Raw genomic sequence first — 8,347 nt, forward strand, 5'->3', positions numbered from 1 at the left:
ACAGATTAATTGTATATAGCCCAGTATTTTCCACACTTACGAGACAAGAGAATCTCTTTTTCATGGCATATCTGTTAACGTTTTGCTGAATGGTGTATTTTGGACACAGTCTATAAAATGACTCATAAATGATCAACCTTGGACTCCAACTGTCCAATGTAGGCCAGTTAGAAATGGCAAGAGTGGCTTGCCTTAGCCCTGAAATGCTCTTGAAAGGCTGAGGGTGTCTCCCAAATGACCTCAACAACCTCTTAACAGCTTGGTATGCCTATGCCATCCAAAGACCATCTCCTTAGTCTAACTTTTGGTCTTTCCAGTGTTGTTTCATCCCAGAATATCTGAGTACCCTTGCAGACTTTGCATAACAATGTATCTGTTGGGAATAGCAGGTGATCCATCTTGTTTCTTCTTCCCATAAAAATGTCCTTTTAAAATTATCAGTTCCATTGTAGCTCATTAGCTCTGTTTGATTATTTTTCCCTGGGTAGAATGAGAAACTTTTTGAGTTTCACTACTCAACTGCATTTCTTCAAATTTGGCATAAATAATCCTCAGGGAAAAGCATTCCCGACCATCGTAAGTTGACTGTGGTTCTCTTGTGTGTGCGTGTGTGTGTGTGTGTGTGTGTGTGTGTGTGTGTGTGTGTGTGTGAAAGAGAGAGAGGGAGAGAGGATTGGAGATATTGATTTTTATATACAGCTTCTTTAGAGTCTGTGAAAATAACAACAGTTCAATAGCTTGGGAGCTTCCCTGGTCCATGGAAAACCCTTGGAGACTTTGTCACTCAAGTCACCCTACCACTGACCAAAGGCCATGCATATCTTGCTTCACTGTTTTCCAGTCCTCAGTCTTATTATTGCTACATCCCCTAAGAAGACCACTGGTATTACATTTGTCTTCACAGTGTAATCTCCTGTCAGAGAGTTATCACCTTTGTGTTAGCCTCTCCTCCCAAGAAAAGGGTGTCCTTCTCTTTTATAAGACAAATTCCTACCCTGAAAATCTCTTCTCTCCAAGATCCTGCAGGATCTTGCTCCTATATTTTCCACTTACTCATGTATTCATTCACAAATACTTATTAAACTATTCCTATGCTCCAGGCACTGTCAAAGGTACTGGGGTGTACAACTGAGAATGAAATAGTATTGATAACTGTCCCTGCTCTCCTGGAGTTCACCCATTTCAGTTCTTGAATGTCTTCCTCTGCACTGTCTCCTTCCTTCCCTCAGCCCTCAGAAATAGCCATGAGTGTCACATACAGAGAAAAACGGTTGTCTTTTCAATGGCCATCTGATTCCTGTCATATACTGACCCTACTCCTTTTCCCACAGTTTGCAAAATGACCTTTCTAAAGCATAGATATGATTTCCCATTACCTAAAGCTGAAGCTCCAATTTCTTAGTAAAGCTTACAAGACTTTTCACAATATGGCCCCAGTCTGGTGTCTTGATCTAAATTCTTCCAACTCCCCATTACAAACCCTGTGCTCAAAGCTGGGACTAGAGTGAGGTGCCTAAGGTATGAACCTAAGAGTGAGTGCTTCCTTAAATTTTTTGTGCCCTAGGTGTTTCATTCAGTTTACCTGAGTCCCAGCCCTGCTTATATTGGGGCCACACTTGATGGGCTCTGAGTCCCCAGACACATGATGTGCATTTACATCTCTGTGCCTTTGCAATGTTTCCCTTGTTTTCACCATCCCTTCCTCTCTCATAATTAAAGGCAATTAAAAAGTCTTTAGTTATGCTTATTTGAGTCACACCTAACTAGAATATAAGCCCCAAGAGAGCAGTGGTTGTGTCTGTGTTGCTCACTGTTGTATCTCCAGCAGTTAGGAAAAGGAAGGGTAAAATGAATCCAGTTCAAAAACCACTTCATCCATGGAATCTTCCATGACACTTCTGTCCCTCTGCAAATTCAAATGCTCCTCTTCTGTGCTCACAGAAGGCTCCAAGGATATAACTCAGTTATAGCTTTATCACATTGTAAGATATTTTCACTATCTCCTTTTGACTATATGATATATATGATACAGTATTATTAGCTATAGTCACTATGTTGTTAATATTATAACTGGGAGTCTGTACCCTTTGAGCAATATCTCCTTGTTTCCCCTACTCCCAACCCCTGGTAACCACCACTCTACTCTCAATTTCTCTGAGTTTTTCCTTTTTAGGTTCCACATATAAGGAACCCTCATTCATTAATTATGAGAATGAACAATGATACAGCGTCTTTTGAAAACATCTGGCAATTTCTTACAAAACTAAACAAAATCTCACCATATGACCCATACCTAGGAGCATGAGCTCCTAGGTATTTACTCAACTTATTTGAAAAGCTATGTTCACACAAAACCCTGCAGGAGTGGTAATCCATATTATGATCCCATATAATTCACCCTGCAAAAATCATATGGATATTGGCAGATGAGGATGAACTAACATAAACTTAACACAAAATAGCCCCTAGTAGTGCTTCTATACTAGATATGGTGTTCTTACTGTAATGGATCATTAATATATCCTCTGGTATTTGGTATGTGACTTTGATATAGCTAAAGGATTTGTTTGAATATTCATCAGAAAGAAGGATTAGAAGTTATTCACATTCACCTGGATAGACAATGGCCTATATTAATGGTCTTCATGCAGGTCTATTTTAACTCTCATGCTCTTTGTCAGAATATTCCCCAAAGAATTTGATAGTCTGGAAATTCTGTAAGATCTCAAGCTAGTCCACTATATTGATAATATCGATTTACTTGGCTCTGATAAAGAGGAAGTAACAAATATTTTGGATTCATAAACTCCAGAGGGTGGTAGATAAATCTCATAAGGACACAGGGACTTGTCATTTTGGTGAATTTTTAAAGGATCAAGTAATCTGGGCCATGCAGGCATGCCTCTTCCTTGAAAAGGACATGTTATTGTATCTTGCATCTCTTACTACTGAGAAGGTACCACAGTGCTTGGTAGGTCTTTTTGGATTTTGGAGACTACATATACTGTAATTGGGAATACTGGCCTGGCCCATCTATGAGATGACTTTGACATGTTAAGCGGGACTAAAAGCAAGAAAAGGCATTGAGGAAGGTCTGGCTATAGTACAAGTGGCACTGTCTCTTGGGATAAGCCCTCTGGCAGATTCCATGGTGCTAGAGATATTTATGGTAGATGAAGATGCCATATAGAGTCTCTGGTGAACCTGAACAGTAAAGGTGAAGCACAAACCCCTAGGGTTCTGAAGTAAGTCCACACTGTCTACCACAGAGAAATATATACCATTTAGAAAGAAACTGCATATTTGCTATTTGGTTCTGGTAGAGAATGAATGAGTGTCTGTCCATGGGACATTAATCGACTATGCAACCAGAACTTCCCTCGTGAACCGGGTTCTGTCAGACCTACCAGGTCATAAGATTGGGCCATCACAGCAGCAATCCATGGTATGATAGAAGTAGTGTATTTGGAATTAGATCTCAGTATGTCCAGAGGGAATGAGTAAGTTACTTGAACCAGTGCCCCAGTCCCTGTTGTTGCAATAAGGCCTCTCTTTCAGCTCACATCTGTGGCCTCATAAGGCCTTCTCTATGACTGGTTGACAGAGGAGGAAAAAGCCTGAGTCTGGTTCCTGTGTTGATGTGAACAAATAATGAATGACAGCTGCACTACAGGCCCAGTCTGAAGCAACTCTGAAATACAGTAGTAAGGAAAAATGCTTCAAGTTGCAGAGCTGATCAATCATCCACTTTGGGTGGAGACATAAATAAGCATATATATGGACTTCTGGGCAGTGGTGAATAGTTTGACTGGTTGGTCAGGTTGTTGGGAGAAGCAAGATTGGAAGGTCAAGGCAAAAGGAGAGGCATGTGGATGGACCTAAAGGCGTGCACACAGTGTGAGGATCTTTATGTCTCACAGTAAGGCTCATGAGAGAACATCCACTGAAAAAGAAGCATTAAACAAGTCAACAGAATGACTTGCTCAATAGATGTCAGCCAGCCTCTGTTTTTGGAATACCAGCACTTGCACAATGCACCTATGAATGGAGTAATCATGATATCAGAGATAGAAACTACATATTGAACCAACAACATGGGCTCTCTCTTACCACGACTTATTAGCTACTACCACTTGATATCTTGAGTATCTTTCTGATCTTTCAGTACCAGAGGCCAATGCTAAAACCTCAATATGGTACTTTCCCTTGAAGAGACATACCAGACATTTGGTGACAAGTTGATTACATCCTGCCCTGTAGATTTACTTTTATCCTGAGTAAGGACTTACCTTTCTTGCCTGCAGTGCATCAGACAACTCTACTGTTTGAGCTCTCAAAGAAAGTCTGATTTATCAACATGAGGTCCTACATATTATTACTTTGCATTAACAAATTCACTTCACGGCAAAGGTGGAATGACAATGGGTGTGTCACTATGCAATCCACTGGTTCTATCATATGTCACATTACCCAGAAGCTGCCAGCCTAAAAGAGTACTAGCATAGTCTCTTGAAGGCTCAGATGAGGCAACATCTTAGATATGATGCCTATGATTTGGAGATTCTGTCCTTTAATGAAGCAGTCTAGGTCTTGAACAAATCGTCATTATATGGTGCTCCATCTCCAACAGGTAGACTACATAGATATGGGGGAAATGGGTGAAAGAAGGAGTGGCCCCACTCACCATCATTTCCAATGACCTACTTTTAAACTTTAAGTTCTGTGGTTCTAGGTGGCCTGGTTTCTAGAAGGTGGATACGTCTACCAGGGGACACCGTAAGATTCCTAATAAACTTAAAGCTATGGCTGCCACCTGGTGATTTGGGGTTTCTCATGTCAATAGAACAGCAGGTAAAGAAAGGGATTAACATACTGGAAAAGCTAACTTGACCATCATGAGTAGGTAGAGTTGTTATCCCTATATCCATTTGTTAACTGTGAATGGACAATGGACCTGGAAAGAAGGGGCTGGAGACCAGGGAAGACAGTCATGTTTCTTCCATGTCCAGCCTCCCAGAGATCTTGAGCTCCTCAGGACTGATTCTACCTCCACAGCAATGAGCTTAGAATATGGCAGGAAACGAGGTCATCCTCAAGATGGCCTCCAGAAACTATCTCCAGAAAGCACCACCGTGAAACATTCCTAACCATTACAAGGCCTGCAGAGTGCCTTCACTATCAGGGAAGGAAATGTGTTCATTAACTATGGGCCAAGAGGGAATATGGCAATTGGGCTCTGAATGTCATGAAATAGTGCTATAGGTAGAAGTAGAGAGCTTGCCCCAAAGCCAAACTGAAGAAATTGTTCAGTGCTGACTGAAATGGCCACTTCTGGGGCTTATGAGAATTTGACTTCATCAGCCAGCAGAGGAATCAGCTTGATACATCAGAGATTTTTCAAGGCTCTATTGGGAAACTGGATTCTTTTTTTGTTTAACATCTTTATTGGAGTATAATTGCTTTACAATGGTGTGTTAGTTTTTCTTTATAACAAAGTGAATCGGCTATACATATACATATATCCCCATATCTCCTCCCTCTTGTGTCTCCCTCCCACCCTACCTATCCCACCCGGACTTGAGGACACGGTGAGGGGGAAGGGTAAGCTGGGACGAAGTGAGAGAGTGGCATGGACTTATATACACTACCAAATGTAAAATAGATAGCTAGTGGGAGGCAGCCACATAGCACAGGGAGATCAGCTCGGTGCTTTGGGAAACTGGATTCTTATTTTGGAATTTTCCTTTTTCTGTATCCTATTACTTGACACCAAGTATTCCTCACGTTGTTCCATATTTGTCCAACGTTCCTTATATGCTGAGTGCCTACAGTGTGCCAGGCCCTGTGTGGTTCAAGTAGTGGTGAGATTGGGGGAGTGAGATTGGGGGGCCAGGATAAGATACAAGGTTGTGTTAGCCATGGCACCTTTCCTTGAGGAGCTTGAGATCCAGCAAGGCAGACAGAACTTTGATCAAAAACAGTGTAAAATTGCGAGAGCAGAAGTCCAAGCACAGCACCGTGGGACTCCAAAGGAATAAGAAGCTGTTTAGCTGCCTGGAGATCATGGAAGTCTTCACAAAGGAGAGGATACTTGAGCAGAGGCTTGATTAATAAATAGAAGCTTAAGGTTGAGAAGAGGAGAAAGGTCATTCTTGGCAGAGAGAACTGAGTGTGCAAAGATACCAAAATAAGAAATATGGCTGTATTTTGTGGAATGGTAAGTGACCCTTTGTGGGAATCTGATCCATTACAAAGCTGTGCAGCCTGTTCTCTGCCTAAGAGTGCCTGGCCCAAGAGGTCACATAGGTGCCGATCCTCAGCTTACATTCTGCTTGTCAACTCAGACATTCTGGAAAGAAGCGGCTTCTTCCTAGAGAAAGGGGTTTTATTCGATAAGTTTTTATTATCAGTGGACCCAGTCCCTCCATTATTTTCCTCCGTCTTAAAGCTTCATCTCAGAGTACAATGGTGAATGACCCCCCGCAAGATATTCTCAGACTCAAATCAGATGTCAGTGGCAGGATTTTCTTGTGAATCCTTGCCAAGACCTAGGGTTGATTGCCCTTGCTTTTTTCTTGAAACCCTGACACATTCTGGGGAAGGACAATCTGGAGATGTTCTCTTTGGGAGGCCCCTTGTGGCTTTGGAGAGCAGGGTGCCCAGGAAGTGCAGAGTGACTCAAGGGAGCCAAGGAAAGGGCAGGGAGAGAGGCAGCTGGTAGCCAACACACGTAAAAAATAGTGCCACCCCCCCCCATGGTCCAGAAATACATTTCATACTCAATTAGACTCAACCAGTTACACCTGTTTCCTCCTACCCCCAAGTACACACACACACACACACACACACACACACACACACACACACACACACACCCTTTAAGGGAAAAAAAAGGAAAAGGAGGCAAAACTAGAAGCTGATGACTTATCTCACAATATCTAGAGCAGTGGCATTGGGGCCGGCGCCGGGGTCGCGGTCAGGGCCGGGGGCCGAGGTCGCGGAGCTCGTGGAGGCAAGGCCGAGGACAAGGAGTGTCTCCCCGTCACCAAGCTGGGCCGCCTGGTCAAGGACATGAAGATCAAGTCCCTGGAGGAGATCTATCTCTTTCCTCTGCCCATCAAGGAGTCTGAGATCATTGACTTCTTCATGGGGGCATCCCTCAAGGATGAAGTTTTGAAGATCATGCCTGTGCAAAAGCAGACCCGTGCTGGCCAGCGGACCAGGTTCAAGGCATTTGTCGCCATCAGGGATTACAACGGACACGTTGGTTTGGGTGTGAAGTGCTCTAAGGAGGTAGCCACTGCCATCCGTGGGGCCATCATTTGGCCGAGCTCTCCATCGCCCCCGTGCGACGAGGCTACTGGGGGAACAAGATCAGCAAGCCCCATACCGTCCGTCCCTTGCAAGGTGAATGGCGGCTGTGGCTCTGTGCTGGTGCCCATCATCCCTGCCCCCAGGGGCACTGGCTTCGTGCCCAAGAAGCTACTGATGATGGCTGGAATTGACTGCTGCTACACGTCTGCCGGGGGCTGCACTGCCACGCTGGGTAACTTCGCCGAGGCCAATTTTGATGCCATTTCCAAGACCTACAGTTATATCACTCCTGATCTCTGGCAAGAGACTGTGTTCACCAAGTCTCTGTATCAGGAATTCACTGACCATCTTGTAAAGACCCACACCAGAGTTCCGTGCAGAGGACTCAGGCTCCAGCTGTAGCCACCACATAGTTTTCTATAAGAAAAATAAAGTGAATGAAACTAGTTTAAAAAAACAAAACAAAACAACAACAACAAAAAACCTTCCTTCTTTCCGTCACCCACTCTACCACTTTCCTTGGACTGTTACCAAGTTTGCTCTGGCAGTACTGGGGCTGGCTGCCAGCCTCTCATGCCTACTGGAGCCACTGCCCCCCTCTGCCCCAGAGGTCACAACTTGTTATTGGTCTCTCACCACCAGTGCCCTCGACTTGGAGGCCAGATGACTTTGTGTCTCCTTACTTCTTTGTAAAGAGTCCCCTGTACTCTATATCCCAACTTCTGTGACCGTGATCATTTCAGTTATCAACATGAAATCTGTTTCCTCGTCTCTAAAACAGTAATAATGTAATAATAATAATATCTATCTCAGAGGGTTGTTTGTGAGAATTAATTGAGATTTTTCTGGGTAAAACACCCAACACAGTGCCTAGCGCATAGTAAAAGCTCACTAAATCTTATTGACTAGCATCTATTTCACACAGATGCACTTCAGTCACACAGGAAGTGACTGAGTAGGAACTTGAACTAAATTTTTATGACTTGGTCCAATGTATAAGTTCATGGATATTTCCACTTATCCTAGAAGGGAA

General features: G+C 43.4%; 1 pseudogene; it reads left to right on the top strand.

Annotated features, from left to right (window-relative positions):
• Nucleotides 1-5,918: 5,918 nt before the first annotated feature.
• On the top strand, nt 5,919-7,773 carry LOC102985408 (40S ribosomal protein S2-like; annotated as a pseudogene).
• Nucleotides 7,774-8,347: the final 574 nt, after the last annotated feature.

This window comes from Physeter macrocephalus, chromosome 21 (genome assembly GCF_002837175.3).
Source record: "Physeter macrocephalus isolate SW-GA chromosome 21, ASM283717v5, whole genome shotgun sequence".
Classification (NCBI taxonomy): domain Eukaryota; kingdom Metazoa; phylum Chordata; class Mammalia; order Artiodactyla; family Physeteridae; genus Physeter; species Physeter macrocephalus.